This window comes from Berghia stephanieae, chromosome 7 (assembly GCF_034508935.2).
Source record: "Berghia stephanieae isolate SIO BIC M18660-M18661 chromosome 7, UCSD_Bste_1.3, whole genome shotgun sequence".
NCBI classification, from domain to species: domain Eukaryota; kingdom Metazoa; phylum Mollusca; class Gastropoda; order Nudibranchia; family Aeolidiidae; genus Berghia; species Berghia stephanieae.
The window spans coordinates 37648342-37668341 of NC_088366.1; the positions used below are offsets into that span (position 1 = coordinate 37648342).

General features: G+C 37.1%; 1 protein-coding gene and 1 long non-coding RNA gene across 2 annotated transcripts in view; both read right to left on the minus strand.

The window, feature by feature from the left end:
* LOC144977192 (solute carrier family 52, riboflavin transporter, member 3-B-like) overlaps positions 1 to 20000 on the minus strand; it is an 83518-nt gene that overhangs the window by 42635 nt on the left and 20883 nt on the right. The window lies entirely within an intron of this gene.
* Positions 6364 to 10548, minus strand: LOC144976226 (uncharacterized). Its single transcript, XR_013646066.1, has 3 exons — positions 10441 to 10548; positions 6896 to 7030; positions 6364 to 6481 (listed from the first exon to the last, which is right to left on the minus strand). It is a non-coding gene; the product is annotated as an uncharacterized LOC144976226 (long non-coding RNA).

The window sequence follows — 20000 nt, forward strand, 5'->3', positions numbered from 1 at the left end:
AATTACGTTTTTAATTGTCATATCACATTAGGCTTCGATTTTAATCCAACAAGACGTAAAAATAAATAATATGAAATTGAATGTAAGCTTCAATTTTATTACAAGAACAGATCAAATGAACGTTTCGGGTTTCCCCTTTATCAACAAAACAGGATGAATGAAACACTGCAGACGAATGAGATGTGATAGTAGCGTTGTTACGATGAATAAACAAAACATACCAATGGCAGGAAATAGTATGCTCCTTTGTAAGGAAGCACAAATATAATAAAATAGAATAATAGATATTTCTCAAAGGTGCGCAATTAATTAAGTGAAAAGGGGGGAGGCGGAAAGGAACTGTGTATTGCAGTTTAGAAAGTGAAATATAAAAACGTGTAGACTGTTGTTGGAAAATAAATATAAAGGAATTGGAAATAAATTCAAAAATTAAAGGATGTCAGTTTAAGTATAATCATTAGTGGCAGTAGCAACAGCAGAAGGTACATTAGTAGTAGTAGTAGTAGTAGTAGTAGTAGTAGTAGTAGTAGTAGTAGTAGTAGTAGTAGTAGTAGTAGTAGTAGTAGCAGTAGCAGTAGTCATAGTAGTAATGATACTGATTTGTAATGAAAGGAAAAGACGGTGAATGGCCGGGGGGGGGGGGGGGGGGGGGGGGGGGCAAGAGACAAAGGAAGTATAATATTTAAATGAGGTCCGGTCTCGAGTTCATGCCGTGTAGTGAATGGGTGTTCAGTTTTAGTATCAGTTCTGCCTCCCTGTATTTTCTATGTTTATTGATGTGACAGCACTGAAGGACGGCACATTGGATGTCGTGCAATCCTCAATGACTGGACCCATTGAAGTGGTGGGCGACAGGTTTGTCCTCGTCGTTTACAAAAGACCGCAGATGTTGTCCAAACCTGTCGCTTAGTCTCTTGCCAGTTTCTCCCACGTATGTCTTGTGGCAACGTTTGCAGATTATAGCGTAAATTAGGCTACGATCCGTGCAGGTGAATGAGTGTCGGATGTACCACACTTTATCCGGGAATTTGATGGAATTTTCCACGAATAAGTGTGGGCATGTCCTGCATCTGCAACGTCCACAAGGCTCCGTCTTACGTTAATTACCGGTTTGTTGAATATATCGCTCGTTTCTATATGTTCCTGAAGAATCTGACGGTAGTTAGTTTTAATTTTTTTTTTGATGACTTCCTTGTTGTGTGGAAGATTAGAAATGACTAGGATAGATCTGTCTGTTTTGCTGTCACTGTTGTCAACTAGTTTCATGGTAGCTTCCCCAGAGATGTTATGGATTTTGTCAACCGGTTTTAATATGAATTCAGGATATTGGCGGTTGCGGAAAAAGTCAACCATTTTATCCTTCTCTACCGTGTAGTCCTCATCATCCTGACAGATTCGTATTAGTCTGAGTAGATGTGATAATGGTTTTTAATCCTTGCATTTGGTGGGATGTGAGGACGGGTAGAGAAGGTAGCTGTGACTGTCTGTTTCCTTGTAGTGGATAGACGTCTTGAGTCCACTTTGGGTGAGGGAAACTGCGACGTGAGGCTACGTGAGTGGTGGATATCTGATGAGTGTATTTTATTGCTGGATGGAAGTTGTTGAGGGCAGTGATGAGTTTGTTGAGTTGCATTTTAGTCATGTTGGTAACGCCGATGCAATCGTCGATATATCTTTTATAAAAAGCTGGTTGGTGGCCGTCGTATTGGGAGAAAAACTTAAACTCGAGGTGGCCCAACCAATGTTTTGTTTATTCATCGTAACAACGCCACTACCACATCTCATTCATCTGTAGTGTTTCATTCATCCTGTTTTGTTGATAAAGGGGAAACACGAAACGTTCATTTGATTTGTTCTTGTAATAAAATTGAAGCTTACATTCAATTTCATATTATTTATTTCTTCGAGTTTCGAGCAGAAACATTTACATCATCCAACAAGAAGTGACATCTCATTAAGGCTCAAGTTACGTATATTGCAGAATCCTTCTGTACTTTTTCTATGCTTTCGATTCGATTTTTTGTGATACTAAGCTACTTGAAGCTGTGGACTATAATGAATAAAACAGCTTTTAAAAAAATAACGAAATACCAAACACGGGACGTTTCGTTCTCAAAACCCTTCTTCAGCCAACAACAAATAACAATAAAATCATAAATGCATTACTAAAAAACCAGATCGACGACTAAATATTTCGTAGGTCCTCTCTCTGTTGAAGAAAAATCTTGGAATGTCAAAATAGACAACTGACTCTGTACACGGATGGACTGTAAAGATCTACATCTGGGGCCGTTTTCATGAACGCGGACTAGCACTTAGTCTGACTATCTCTGACTTTAGTCAAGGACTTGAAAAAATCGGATTTCATGTGAGCTGACTAAGCAAGTCCCAGACTAAAATCACGGCACTTTCGGAATAAGTTTGGCCAAGTTTTAGTAATTTGCTGAGGCAGGACTTCACAAGCTTAGACTGAGTCTAGTAACCAGGAAACGTCACAGCGTCAAAAAGATAGCAATTATTTTTAGACGAGAGAGCGTCGACTCGGAAGGAAAATACGTCGGTTACGAATGAAAGAGGCAAACAGTGTCCTGTTGCATTTGACATTGGCTTTAAAAAACAATAAGATAAGTGCAGATCGCCGAAATTACACATTTTTGTGAGTAAAAACATTGATAAAATCCTGAAACTAATCGGCGAGTGAGTTGCGAGTGACTGGAGACTCGAAATCGAAGATTTGCGTTAAAGAACAACCCCCAATGATGATTAGAAAGTATAGTGGAGACAAAAGTTATTCTGCTGGCATTGTATCTGACTGAAATAACATGATTCATCAGAACACATTCTCTCTTTTGTTTGTTTGAGTGGGTTTTGTTTGTTTGTTTGTTTTTTTTTTTGTTTATTTGTTGTTTTTTTTTTGTTTTTTTTTTTGGTTTAATTTGTTGGATTTCATTGAAACTTTCATGGGCCTAAATGTAGAATACACAGTCGACCATCATGGACATCATTGTAGTCTAGCAGTCGAATGTTAATATCATGTGTTTTGATTCATCTTGACAAAAGAGAGTTAAAACATAAAAAGAACGAAATATTATCTATACCGGATGTGTTGCTAATTCCTCATTGGAAATCTTTTGCGTTGAAAGGCGGGTATCTTACTTGCCGTCGTATACTAGAGAGCGTGATGTTACCCGCACAAAATAGCCGAATTAGTCACCGTCCTTACAACGCCCATTTCTAGGCAAGAGACTAGCTAGTCCGAGACTAGAAAGCGTTCATGAAATCCGATTTTTAGTCACTTGCTTCGCTTAGGCTTAAGACTAGCTAGTCATTTACTATACTAGAAAATAACGAAACTCGTCCTCCTTCGTGAAAATGGGCCCTAGTGTACGATCCTACAGCCAAGGGCACCTAAAGGGGTACCCGCCATAAGAAGGAATATTATCCCGTTGCCGGTTAAGCGACGTTGAGGTCTTCGACGCTGTTAGTGTTAGGTACTTTAATTGAATCTATTCCACAGACGGATGAAGTTTGGGAAAAAAAAGAGTATTAGACGACTATCGAATTTCCATTGCGGGATATTGAACATTTGGAAGCTGGATTGTCTAGTTCTTGTATTTTCATTTATTGTTAGTGTTATTTGGCTTCTGGGTATTTTGATTAAGAATCTATTCCCTAGAAAAAAGTTTGAGTTAAAAGCTTTTTCTATGTTCAGCCATGGGGAGCGAACCCAGCTTTTTTTCATTTTGGCTTCTGTGCTGCATTTTGAGAAAGAATAATTGTTTTTCCCCCCGTATATTAGAGCTTCCTTCCGTACTTTTTCTATCTATGCTTTCTATTCGATTTTCTGATGCGGGTCCTAAACTGAGCTGCCATAGTAAAGAAGACAAATTTGGCATTTGCCTTTCTGCATACAGCTTTGATTTGATTTTCCATTGAAATTTGCAGTCAATTATTATTCCAAAGTTCTTCGTGTGGTTGGTATATATAGGCAGTTCGAAAAAAATACTGAAGTAAGTGCCGCTATTTCAATACGAAGAAAAAATCAGAAACAGTCGAAAATTTGCAAACTAACAAGAACAATACTACGTTAATACTTGCTAATTTTGATTTAAAATCTATGATTGGTTAAGAAACTATGCCGGTTATACCAAAATCGTCTAAAAGTTACGATATTGAAAGTTTCCGAACTTGCGTCTTGTTTTAAGCAGTGTTGCGTGACTAGCGTAGAAATTTAACCCGCCTCGTTGAAAACCAAATGGCCAATTGGGATAGTTTCTGGAATAAGTTTTCCTTTTAACAATAGAGACTTTCAGCAAATCATAATTTTGGACTTAGACTAAGGCTTATACCTTAATTTATCACGTGATCGCTTATTATAGAAAGGGAATTCCTTAGTGACGAGTGCAAAAGTTTGTCACTTAATTGTCGAAATTTTTGTGTCCGATTCGCACCCTATTTATGATGCAGTTGGCTTAAAAAAGGTTAGTACCATTTAGAATTATTGATTTATGTCGATTTCTTTTCATCACAGACCTATGTATGTAATGCATTATGTATGAATTTCTTTGGGGTCCCATAACAACCTCCAATTGTCCAATGTCAGTCAAGTACACGATGACTTCGGCCTCCGGTGTCTGTTCGCACAGAGATGCGTCCCTCAAGAAAGCAATGAACCAATTTTCTCAGCTAACGCTTGCATTAGATTATTTTCCCTGTGTTATTTATAAAAGAGGATATGTTTTTGTCAATAAATATATTTAATATTGAGGGAAAGTTGTTTTTGAAACTTTATACGGGCCGTACGCTGAGCTAACTATTTAGAAAAACATGACCCAGATTTTTTTCATAATTAGATGCAAATGACCCGAACTTTGCTTAAATTCACCCTTAGGCTTGTCATGCGCATTCAATTTGTTTACACATTGCTTAGCAGCAGACTCAAGTTGTCTATGTCCAGGGAAACTCAGATTGTTATCCCTCTGCTCGTTTTTGGGCTGTCGGCCAGCGCAATATTTTTGAGTATCAAAGCAATGCAATGAGAATGAGGTGTGAAAAGTTTTTGATCTCATTCACGTTGGGAAACAAAATAAATAAATAAAATCTCCACCGAAGTGGGTGGATTTAGGAATCGCTCAGGGTAGACTACTTGATTTAAACTTATTTTACGATGTTAACTATTAATCATCCATGTAGCATCAAAGTGCTAAAAGAGAAAGATTGAAGCTTTTTTATACCCGACACGACGTCACAAACACACACACAGGCAGAAACAACACACCACAGGAACTCACAATGCTTCACGGACATAAAACAGTTCACAACGATTCACGGACATAAAATAGTTCACAACACCACAGCTGGGAAAAACAGCAATCCAGAACACACAACAAATTATAATACGTTCCCTTCAGAGGAGAGCCAATTCGAGTTTCTCTATCTATTTCTTCCCTCTTATATACAACAACTACTACTGTGCGGATATGTGGTCTTGTCGTATGACATAGTTGAGTCCTTGGAAAAGGCTCTTTATCTCACCGTACTCAGGTGTAAAATGAGTAACTGGCCGTTAACAGCGTTGTCTCTGTCCGATAAAATTATAATATCGCCTAACATGCGTCATGTCCCATCCTACATGTTAAGTGTTGCTGTTGGCCAGTGACCCCTTGTAAAGCGCTTTAGCACGTTTAGTGGATATTGCGCTATACAAAAGCTCAATTTTATTTTACTACCAATGCTATCACCACTAGCATATTATAGCCACTGCTACTACCACTAATGGGTTGTTTGTTTCAGCGGCACAGTGTCTCGTCTTGTCACAAAGGTCAAGCAATGCTAAGTGTGATCAGTGGTTGGATAGGTGACAGTGCTATTGAAGAATATTGCTCCCGACGTTACACACATTACCCCCTCAATTCACTGTGAATGGGTACCGACTTCAGGCAGTGACAAATTTTGTAAGAATTTTAGTGCTTAATAAGGAAGTCAAACACTCGATTGGTACTGTATGAAAAGGGTATATGGTTCCAAACAGCCTATTGGAGTTACCACCATCTGCATCTGAGAGCCATTATATATATATATATATATATATATATATATATATATATTATATATATATATATATATATATTTTATATATATATATATATTATATATATATATATATTATATTATATATTATATATATATATATATATATATATATATATATATATATATATATATATATATTATATATATATTATATTTATATATATATATATATATATATATATATATATATATATATATATATATATATATATATATATATATATATATATATATGACTTGTCAAATTAAAAAAAAGCATTATTAAAAAACTTATTGCAAGTTTCTACATATCACTTTTATTGTCATTTCATTTATAATGCACATGCTGATAATCACAAAATCTATAGATTAGATGTATCTCCACTACAGGCATGTTTGTATTCTCATCCTGTGAAGAGAAGGGGGGGAAAGGAAAATTGATACTTATCACTGAAACTGTATGGTCCCATTTTAAAAGTGTGATTAAATGCCTCCAGAAAAAGCTTTGGTCAATAAATCATCTTTTAAAAAAATAATAGAAACGTTTGTCTTTCTTTTATCAATTTGTTAAAAAATTTAATGAACCTAATTTCTCAGCTCTATAGCTGCATCAGATAATTTTCAAATGAAATAAAGGAAAATTATGCATTCAGAATCAATTAATTTGAAATTTTATACCAACTTATCATGCAAGTTGAAATCAAGATAATTTGCAATTAACTTGATTTATATTGCCAGAAACATGTTGCAAACTATCAAACTGATATAATCTGAAGGAATTATATGTATCTACAATTATACCTATTTTTCTTGAGATATATACCTTGAATATCCAGTACATAAACGTTGAGCCTAACAGTCTCAATTCATGTTAAAAGCTGCCAGTTGCTCTTCTTCTCATTTCCCTCCTTCAGTCTGCTTCATGTGCAGTCTCCATGACATATGTTAGATTTGGTTTCTGTAATTAATTTTTAAAAATCAAAAAGTTGTTTTTACTATATAAAGTAATGTTTCATATATTAAGAATAAAAAAAAACAAAAAAAAAAAACATATAACATTTAGTGAAATATGTACAACAAATGGTAGATTATATTATATTTTCAATAGCAACTGCGACATTACATAGTCAAAAGACCAATCTATCAAATTATAGGTACTGATATTACAAATCATCTACAATTAGAGTTTTATCAGCACTCTTATCCTGCCTATTGATAAATGTGAACAAGAAAGAAAAGAATAAAATATATTTAATATAGAAAATGTTGGCAAGTTAAAGGGTATATACTGTAACAAAATATATTATTGCAAAATTTCTTCATATTCAAAACCAAAAAAGTAATTTTTTGGCATATTTTCTTCACTTCCCTATGTAAAAGTAGATGATAAGCACACTGTACTGTAAATATGAATCTCTTGTATAAAGAGACAGGAGCCAATACCAATGACATGGAGTGATAGTTGTCTAAATTTAGATCATCTAAGGATCTTCATAATAAGGCGTTTAACGTACTAGCATTAGAAAAAAAAGTTAAATAGAATCTTTAAAAATAACGGCAAGATTTTAAAATTTGAAAACGCTTGAAAGCAAAATAAGGTTCTGTTCTCTCTGCTTAATCGCCACCCTCAAGATTCTAGACTATGGATCAATAGGTTAGGTTAATACAGCTGAGAGATTGTATAAATACTATAGAATATTTTTTTTTAATATTGAGAAATTCTATAAGATACAGTAAAGTTGAAAGCTATTTTGATAATCTTGAGGGTAAGGTTCAATGATAATAGGAACAAATACAATAATAATAATAATAATAATAATAATAATAATAATAATAATAATAATAATAATAATAATAATAATACATTTTCGTGAATATGGATTGGTTAATTGCCAGAATGTGGGCAGGGCAATACTTCCAGGACTGCACACCAATATCTCAAGCAATGCAGAGGCTCATGATTGTTATGTTATTTAAATTTGAAAAAAAAGTTTTTGATTCAGTTGGAATAATTATGGCAGTCCACAGCGTTTTCTCTTGATTAGAAACATAGAAACCAATATCATCTCACAATCAGTCATTGAATGATATTCATAAAGAGCTAACAATGAACAAGAGCTATAATTACCACATTTCATTATTATTTCCAATGGATTTATTTAACTGCTGGTATTGAATGAAAATTTGAAATTAATATAGCAATGTTTGAATAGATAGATGGGTCTAATCTATGTACATGTGAAACTTATTCAGAGAGTAGAAAGCACTTGTTAAAGTTTGTTGCTTCGTGTTACAGAAACAGGAATAACTCTAGTTCCATGAGCCTTATGACTCTAAAGGACCACACATTTCAATGTAAGGTGAAATACCATTTAGTGTTTTAATAATATAAACATGACCTATGTCTTAAATTTTTTGCTTATATTCAATAAAAACATTAGAAAACACAATGAACATAGACCTCAGATACCACAAGGTTGTAAAACCGTTGTGTCAGGTCTCATTTTATCAGAGATTTAATTGAAGACATGTTTTCTTTTATTAACTTTTTGGTCACAGTAGCCAATTCGAATAAACTGAAAAATCAATGCCTCTTGATTTCACTTAAAAGTCAAATAAAATATCTGATCTAAATTTATTTTTTTAACCCCATCAATTGAGAGAGCTTTCTTATCATTCCGTAGGCAAAATCTAAATAAGACATATTTCACATAATATAGTATTTCATATGTATGACAAAATCCTACAAGCTTCTTGTTATTAAGACTCTTGATTACTGGCGGTGATGAAAGAAATGGGCTAAAAATAAATCAAAAGTAGGTAATCTAAAGTAATCAGAGAGGTTTATTTTTAATATCAACCCAATGTAAATTCGTAATAAGCTGCAGTATCAGGCCCCTCTATCCTTACCCCCAAAAATTGATTGAACTGATAGGGATGTGTATAAAACTTTAACAAAAACCCACAACCCCCTCCCCCCCCCCCCCCCCCCCCCCTCTCCTCAAAACACACAAACATTCATACTTTTTTGGTATATTCATTTTTCTAGAACCAGGGAAGAGTCGTTGCCGAACGATACCCCCCTCCCCCCCCCTCCAATACACACACCTATTTAGTCTTAATTTTTAAAACCACTCATTAAATTTACACACTATTTTTAAAAAATATAGCACAGTGAGGGGCCCAGGATAGAAATCAAATTTGACCCTCCTCCCTGCATCTTACAATAAAAAGCCTTTTATCTTTCTCACACTTGTCAAATAAGGCGAAACAGCTTAGAAGATGCTAAGTGTCATATTTTGACACCTCTCAAATATCAAAGATGCGACAAGGGGTTGAGTAGGAGAATTTGGTTGTTTTTTTTAATCTCCCTCCCCTCCCCCCTTTCCCCCCTTCCACCTGCCCCTCTCATTCTTTCATCCTTCACCCCACTCTGCCATTCCTTCCCCACACTCTAAGCAAAAAACAAAACAAAACAAAAACAACAATAAAGTATTTTGTGGCAAAGCGGCTACCACCTTAACTCCTGCAAATAACGTAAGATTTGTTACTTTTCCAGCAATGAGCAGGTATCGACATGTACATATATGCAGGTCTGAGATACGAATGCTATTATAGGCCTAGTTTAATATTTTTGTTATGGGCAAAATTTTGTGTCATTAAAAAAAAGCCATAACAACAATGAGCCAAGAGTGAATTGGATTATCAGACCTGCAAATAAGTGCACATCGGCAGGTATCTAGAGACCTAAAGGTTGTTCCGAACTCGGAACATATTGCAAGGACAAGGCGAGAATAATACGACTAGGCTAGACTTTTGCCAGTTGAAAGTGGTGAAAGCCACGCATTATGACAGATGGGATTTCTTTTATTTTACTTATTGATTTTTTTTTAATTTTTAAATTTTGCTTCTGTGGACATTCCAACCTACTATGGGGGTTCTGCTTTTTTCTTTTCTTTCTTTTTTTTTTTTTTTTTTTTTTTTTTTTTTTTTTTTTTTTTTTTTTTGGGGGGGGGGGGGGGGGGGGGGGGTTAAATTATGATTGATACACCCGTTCTAGATTGTCACTGTTACCCACAACACGACAATTTAAAAATATTATCCACCTATTATTATGAAAAGTGTGTTTCTTCAAACAGTATCAGAATCAGTCACTGCTTGAACATGAAGCAGACATGAGCGAAGGAGACGTCAACTTTGTAAGTGAGAATCTCGGTGAGTGGAGCTGTCTACTAGTGACTGACAATGCGAAGTGAATCGTAGACTAGATGAAAAACATCTACAAAGCATTCTAGAATTATGCGAGTGAAACATCCAAAGTTAAAGACCGGAAAGTTGCTACGTGTTAACATTGAACTAAATATTTACCTTCTCTTAATTAAAGCAATCGATGCAGATTACAAACTAACACTGAAAATGAAACCGTACCTTTGAATTATTTGGTCTCCGGTTCATTGCTGCTAATTAGGAACGTTAGAAGCCGGACAACGTTGCGCCCAAAATAGATCTTCCGTCTTTGTTGTTTAAATTATAGATAATACACTTTCAGTTAAAACAAACGTGTGTAAATAAAATTTTAATGTAGTTAAATTCAACATATATGTCTAAATTATTCTGAAAATCAGGTTACAGATAGTTCTTGTTTTCACACAAGCACATTAATTTTTGAATAATTAACTTTACACTGGTCTAAAAATAGATTGACAGTTATTTTTGATAAATTTCACGATTTGTTTAATAAAATAATATCTAGACATTATTTGATGCACGATCGAGTATTTATGAGTATGTGTTTATTTTGCCACTCGACAGCCACATTTTAATGGATATTTTTTTCTATAATTTGCTACGGAAGGTGGGCGGTCAACGGCAGGAGCACGTGTTTTACCACATACGGCCAGACTATTGTTTTGAATGCGTGACCTAAATTTTGCACACGTCACATGGTGTTTTCCAATTTTAAATAGGACAGCGACCATGTGATAGATAGGTCTAAGTCTAGGTCTACTAAGTCCAAAATGATTTGCTGAAACACTCTAATGTTACATAATTCTCAATACGACAATGGTCAAAAAAATATTCCTCAATAAATTATTATGAAATTTTGTGTAAATAAAGTTCAATAAATTAATTAGTCTGATTATGGTGAAATTTCTGACTTGCATAAATTATGATCCGGCTGTTACAAGGCTTTAAACTTTTCAATTTTTTTTCTCGCACCCGATATATATATATATATATATATATATATATTATATATATATATTATATATATATATATATATATATATATATATATCAAGGAATTTACCCAATGGAAACCGTACGGTGCTCTTATTGGCTAACCAACCAGCGGCCTCGACGAGAAAAATATCCGCGATTGAGACATTGGCTGGGAATCGCGTTACTATAGTAAACAAGCGCTGATCGGCCGTTCATGAAATCTAAGAAAATAACTTCCTGATCGCTCGTTTAACTCAAAATTATTCAAAACGATGTCTCTAAAATGATATAAATGTGACTTCTTAAGGTTTTCTTCACGGTCAAAACCACACAACATTCTATTAATGATTACGTCCTAGGCAAAAAGGAATAGTGACAGGTCGACCGAGAGTTGAACTCGTCAGACGACAAACATCAATGCGAAGTGTAGAGTCAAGCTCTTGTTTGTCTTGTCCTGTTCTATATTATAGAGAAAAGGATAAATAGTATAGCCTCGTTGTGAGTGGTTGCGTGTCAGAGTCATGTTTTTAAATTGTTTCTGTTGTTTATGTTTGTAGTGATGATGTGGTGGTGGTTGTAGTTGTAGTAGTAATGGTAATGATATGGTGGTGGTGGTGGTTGTAGTAGTAGTGGTCGTGATTATGATGTGGTGGTGGTGGTTGTAGTAGTGGTGGTAATGATGCGGCTATGTGGTCTAGTAGTATGACACTCGCTTTCGGATCGGAAGGTCCTGGGTTCGAGCCTCGCGCGCGGCGCATAGTTGAGTCCTGGAAAAGGCTCTTTACTCACATTCTCTCACCGTACTCAGGTGTAAAATGAGTACCTGGCCGTTAACAGAGTTGTTCCTTATCCGAAAAATTGTAATATCGCCTAACAAGCGTCATGTCCCGTCCTACATGTTAAATGTTGACCACGGACCCCATGTAAAGCGCTTTGAGCACATTTAGTAGATATTGCACTATATAAAGCTCAATTTAAAAAAAAATAATTCAATGATGATGATATGGTGGTGGTGGTTGCAGTAGTAGTGGTAGTGATGATAATGTGGTGGTGGTTGTAGTTGTAGTAGTAGTGATAGTGGTGATGATGTGGTGGTGGTTGTAGTAGTAGTGGTAGTGATGATGATGTGGTGGTGGTGGTTGTAGTAGTAGTTGTAATGGTGATGATATGGTGGTGGTGGTGGTGGTGGCTGCAGTAGTAGTGGTAGTGATGACGATGTGGTTGTGGTGGTTGTAGTAGTGGTAATGGTATTGATATGGTGTTGGTGGTGGTGGTGGTGGTTGTAGTAGTAGTGGTCGTGATGCTGGTCAAAATTACTTCGCGATGGTGGTGTGCGAACGAATCGGCGGTCTCAAGAAGTGGGTGAGAGAGGGATCTAGAAATGACTTGGGTTTGAAACGAATATTTTTGTGTTCGTGGATAGCTCACACGGTAGAGCCACGCTCTCACCTGCCAGGCGGAGTTGTCGTACCAATAAGGTCGCAGGTTCAAACCCCACCACCGCCGCGAAAAATTTTTATTCTCTATTGTCTTCTGGCACTTTTCTACTCACTTCATATCTTGTTGTTACCAACATAAGTGCCTGCTCCACTCACTTTTCTGAATTAAAAATTCACCCCATACACCGGAGCATACTCAATGTCTCAATCGTTTCTATGTTATATGTTTGTGTTGAGAATATTGGCTATTAAGCTTAACTGCTGGTCAAAATTACTTCGCGATGGTGGTGTGCGAACGAATCGGCGGTCTCAAGAAGTGGGTGAGAGAGGGATCTAGAAATGACTTGGGTTTGAAACGAATATTTTTGTGTTCGTGGATAGCTCACACGGTAGAGCCACGCTCTCACCTGCCAGGCGGAGTTGTCGTACCAATAAGGTCGCAGGTTCAAACCCCACCACCGCCGCGAAAAAAAATTTTTATTCTCTATTGTCTTCTGGCACTTTTCTACTCACTTCATATCTTGTTGTTACCAACATAAGTGCCTGCTCCACTCACTTTTCTGAATTAAAAATTCACCCCATACACCGGAGCATACTCAATGTCTCAATCGTTTCTATGTTATATGTTTGTGTTGAGAATATTGGCTATTAAGCTTAACTGCTGGTCAAAATTACTTCGCGATGGTGGTGTGCGAACGAATCGGCGGTCTCAAGAAGTGGGTGAGAGAGGGATCTAGAAATGACTTGGGTTTGAAACGAATATTTTTGGGTTCGTGGATAGCTCACACGGTAGAGCCACGCTCTCACCTGCCAGGCGGAGTTGTCGTACCAATAAGGTCGCAGGTTCAAACCCCACCACCGCCGCGAAAAAATTTTTATTCTCTATTGTCTTCTGGCACTTTTCTACTCACTTCATATCTTGTTGTTACCAACATAAGTGCCTGCTCCACTCACTTTTCTGAATTAAAAATTCACCCCATACACCGGAGCATACTCAATGTCTCAATCGTTTCTATGTTATATGTTTGTGTTGAGAATATTGGCTATTAAGCTTAACTGCTGGTCAAAATTACTTCGCGATGGTGGTGTGCGAACGAATCGGCGGTCTCAAGAAGTGGGTGAGAGAGGGATCTAGAAATGACTTGGGTTTGAAACGAATATTTTTGTGTTCGTGGATAGCTCACACGGTAGAGCCACGCTCTCACCTGCCAGGCGGAGTTGTCGTACCAATAAGGTCGCAGGTTCAAACCCCACCACCGCCGCGAAAAAATTTTTATTCTCTATTGTCTTCTGGCACTTTTCTACTCACTTCATATCTTGTTGTTACCAACATAAGTGCCTGCTCCACTCACTTTTCTGAATTAAAAATTCACCCCATACACCGGAGCATACTCAATGTCTCAATCGTTTCTATGTTATATGTTTGTGTTGAGAATATTGGCTATTAAGCTTAACTGCTGGTCAAAATTACTTCGCGATGGTGGTGTGCGAACGAATCGGCGGTCTCAAGAAGTGGGTGAGAGAGGGATCTAGAAATGACTTGGGTTTGAAACGAATATTTTTGTGTTCGTGGATAGCTCACACGGTAGAGCCACGCTCTCACCTGCCAGGCGGAGTTGTCGTACCAATAAGGTCGCAGGTTCAAACCCCACCACCGCCGCGAAAAAATTTTTATTCTCTATTGTCTTCTGGCACTTTTCTACTCACTTCATATCTGGTCGTGATGACGATGTGGTTGTGGTGGTTGTAGTAGTAGTGGTAGTGATGATTATGTGCTGGTGGTGGTGCAGTAGTGGTAGTGATAATGATGTGGTGCTGGTGGTTGTGGTAGTAGTGATAGTGATATTGTGGTGGTGGTTGAAGTAGTTGAGGTAGTGATGATGATGTGGTGGTGGTTGTAGTAGTAGTGGTGGTGGTGGTTGTAGTAGTAGTAGTGGTAATGATGATGATATGGTGGTGGTGGTAGCGGTAGTAGTGGTAGTGATGACGATGTGGTTGTGGTGATTGTAGTAGTAGTGGTAGTGATGATGATGTGCTGGTGGTGGTGCAGTAGTGGTAGTGATAATGATGTGGTGCTGGTGGTTGTAGTAGTAGTGTTAGTGATGATATTGTGGTGGTGGTTGTAGTAGTAGTGACAGTGATGATGTGGTGGTTGGAAAACACATTATAGGTTATTATAATACATGATTACACACATTTTCTAACTTCATTTTTTGACAGCTTCATTGTGCCATAAATATAAGCAACAGTTCTGAACAATTCTATTGTGGATTTTGATATTGTTTGTTGATTTTCTTGTGTCGTTATGTTGACATAGAGACCGAATGAATGGTAACGCTTACATTCCCAGCCCATGATATAATGGCGCTGAATGCTTTCATTGGTGGACACTTTTTAGGCTTCGTACGTATTCTCATTCGTTTAATTCTATGATATATATATATATATATATATATATATATATATATATATATATATATATATATATATATATATATCATAGAATTAAACGAATGAGAATACGTACGAAGCCTAAAAAGTGTCCACCAATGAAAGCATTCAGCGCCATTTTGTTGTTGGCTGAGAATGTAGTAATTACCATTCATTCGGTATCTATGTCAACATAACGACACAAGAAAAACAACAAACAATATCAAAATCCACAATAAAATGTTTCAGAACTGTTGCGTATATTTATGGCACAACGAAGATGTCAAAAAATGAAGTTAGAGAATGTGTGTAATCATGTATTATAATAACCTGTAATGTGTTTTCCAACCACCACATCATCTACTACTACAACCACCACCACAATATCATCACTAACACTACTACTACAACCACCAGCCCCACATCATTATCACTACCACTACTACTACACCACCACCAGCACATCATCATCACTACCACTACTACAATCACCACAACCACATCGGCATCACTACCACTACTACTGCAACCACCACCACCATATCATCATCATTACCACTACTACCACAACCACCACCACCGCTACTACTACAACCACCACCACATCACTACCTCAACTACTACAACCACCACCACAATAGCATCACTACCACTACTACTACAACCACCACAACCACATCGTCATCACGACCACTACTACTACAACCACCACCATATCATTACCATTACCACTACTACTACAACCACCACTACCACCATATCATTACCATTACCACTACTACTACAACCACCACAACCACATCGTCATCACTACCACTACTACTGCAACCACCACTACCACTATATCATCACCATTACAACTACTACTACAACCACCACAACCACATCATCATCACTACCACTACAACTACAACCACCACCACATTATCATCACTACCACTACTACTACTGCAACCACCACCACCATATCATCATCACTATTACTAATCAATAATTGAAATTTTTTTTTTTTAAATTGAGCTTTATATAGTGCAATATCTACTAAATGTGCTCAAAGCGCTTTACAAGGGGTCCTGGTCAAAATTTAACATGTAGGACGGGACATGACGCCTGTTAGGCGATATTACAATTTTTTGGACAAAGACAACACTGTTAACGGCCAGGTACTCATTTTACACCTGAGTACGGTGAGAGAATGTGAGTAAAGAGCCTTTTCCAAGGACTCAACTATGCGCCGAGCGCGAGGCTCGAACCCAGGACCTTCCGATCCGGAAGCGAGTGTCATACTACTAGACCACATAGCCGCATCATTACCACTACTACTACAAACACCACCACCACATCATCATCACGACCACTAATACTACAACCACCACCACATCATCATCACTACCACTACTACTACAACTACAATCATCACCACCACCACATCATCATCACTATTACTACTACAACTACAACCACCACCAACACCACATCACCTCACTAACACTCAGTACTACAATCACTACCATTAGGTTTTGGAGCTTTACTTCATTTGAAATAAGGAAACTTCGGAATTGTATTTGGCATTGTGTTTATATATCATAATATAATTCTAATCAGTTATCTATTTAGAACTAGATACTATACAATATGTATGCCAAATACCACCCCAATTCCCCTTTCTTGTGTGCGGGAATTCCTCTTTCGGCATTGAAATTGAGTGTGAGAGAGTCATCACTACACACATAAACAACAGAAACAATTTAAAAACAAGACTATGACACGCAACCAGTCACACACGAGGCTATACTATTTATCCTTTTCTCTATATAGAATAGGACAAGACAAACAATAGCTTGACTCTCGCTACACTTCGCATTGATGTTTGTCGTCTCACGAGTTCAACTCTCGGTCGACCTGTCAATATTCCTTTTTGCCTCGGACGTAATCATTAATAGAATGTTGTGTGGTTTTGACCGTGAAGAAAACCTTAAGAAGTCACATTTATATCATTTTAGAGAGATCGTTTTGAATAATTTTGAGTTAAACGAGCGAGCAGCAACTTGTTTTCATGAACGGCCGATCAGCGCTTGTTTACTATAGTAACGCGATTCCCAGCCAACATCAAAATGGCGGATATTTTTCTCATCGAGGCCGCTGTATGGTTAGCCAATAAGAGCACCGTACGGTTTCCATTGGGTAAATTCCTTGATATATATATATATATATATATATATATATATTATATATATATATATATATATATATATATATATATATATATATATAATTTCATTTTCTCGTCATTATCTGATTGTGACTTGAGGCGGGCTAAGGATCGAAACGTTGTATACTTCGTGTTGTCTGTCCCATTTCACTCCAGTCACCTTTAAATCCTTTATTTTTCACTCCATTATTTTGGCTTATTTAGAGCTTTTGAATGTGGAGCATAGAATTAAACGAATGAGAATACGTACGAAGCCTAAAAAGTGTCCACCAATGAAAGCATTCAGCGCCATTTTATTGTTGGCTGAGAATGTAGTCATTACCATTCATTCGGTCTCTATGTCAACATAACGACACAAGAAAAACAACAAACAATATCAAAATCCACAATAAAATGTTTCAGAACTGTTGCGTATATTTATGGCACAATGAAGCTGTCAAAAAATGAAGTTAGAGAATGTGTGTAATCATGTATTATAATAACCTGTAATGTGTTTTCCAACCACCACATCATCTACTACTACAACCACCACCACAAATCATCACTAACACTACTACTACAACCACCAGCCCCACATCATTATCACTACCACTACTACTACACCACCACCAGCACATCATCATCACTACCACTACTAATACAATCACCACAACCACATCGTCATCACTACCACTACTACTGCAACCACCACCACCATATCATCATCATTACCACTACTACCACAACCACCAACACCACTACTACTACAACCACTTCCACATCATCACTACCTCAACTACTACAACCACAACCACAATAGCATCACTACCACTACTACCACAACCACCAGCACCACATCATTATCACTACCACTACTGCACCACCACCAGCACATAATCATCACTACCACTACTACTACAACCACCACAACCACATCGTCATCACGACCACCACTACTACAACCACCACCATATCATTACCATTACCACTACTACTACAACCACCACTACCATCATATCATTACCATTACCACTACTACTACAACCACCACAACCACATCGTCATCACTACCACTACTACTGCAACCACCACTACCACCATATCATCACCATTACAACTACTACTACAACCACCACAACCACATCATCATCACTACCACTACTACTACAACCACCACCACATCATCATCACTATCACTACTACTACAACTACAACCACCACCACATTATCATCACTACCACTACTACTACTGCAACCACCACCACCATATCATCATCATTGAAATATTTTTTTTTAAATTGAGCTTTATATAGTGCAATATCTACTAAATGTGCTCAAAGCACTTTACAAGGGGTCCCTGGTCAACATTTAACATGTAGGACGGGACATGACGCCTGTTAGGCGATATTACAATTTTTCGGACAAAGACAACTCTGTTAACGGCCAGGTACTCATTTTACACCTGAGTACGGTGAGAGAATGTGAGTAAAGAGCCTTTTCCAAGGACTCAACTATGCGCTGAGCGCGAGGCTCGAACCCAGGACCTTCCGATCCGAAAGCGAGTGTCATACTACTAGACCACATAACCGCATCATTACCACTACTACTACAAACACCACCACCACATCATCATCACGACCACTACTACTACAACCACCACCACCACCATCATTACCATTACCACTACTACTACAACTACAACGACCACCACATCATCATCACTACCACTACTACTACAACTACAATCATCACCACCACCACATCATCATCACTATTACTACTACAACTACAACCACCACCAACACCACATCACCTCAATGACACCAGTACTATAATCACTACCATTAGGTTTTGGAGCTTTACTTCATTTGAAATAAGGAAACTTCGGAATTGTATTTGGCATTGTGTTTATATATCATAATATAATTCTAATCAGTTATCTATTTAGAACTAGATACTATACAATATGTATGCCAAATACCACCCCAATTCCCCTTTCTTGTGTGCGGGAATTCCTCTTTCGGCATTGAATTTGAAATTGAGTGTGAGAGAGTCATCACTACACACATAAACAACAGAAACAATTTAAAAACATGACTATGACACGCAACCACTCACACACGAGGCTATACTATTTATCCCTTTCTCTATATAGAACAGGACAAGACAAACAATAGCTTGACTCTCGCTACACTTCGCATTGATGTTTGTCGTCTCACGAGTTCAACTCTAGGTCGACCTGTCAATATTCCTTTTTGCCTCGAACGTAATCATTAATAGAATGTTGTGTGGTTTTGACCGTGAAGAAAACCTTAAGAAGTCACATTTATATCATTTTAGAGAGATCGTTTTGAATAATTTTGAGTTAAACGAGCGAGCAGCAACTTGTTTTCATGAACGGCCGATCAGCGCTTGTTTACTATAGTAACGCGATTCCCAGCCAACATCAAAATGGCGGATATTTTTCTCATCGAGACTGCTGTATGGTTAGCCAATAAGAGCACCGTACGGTTTCCATTGGGTAAATTCCTTGATATATATATATATATATATATATATATATATATATATATATATATATATATATATATATATATATATATATATATATAAATTTCATTTTCTCGTCATTATCTGATTGTGAC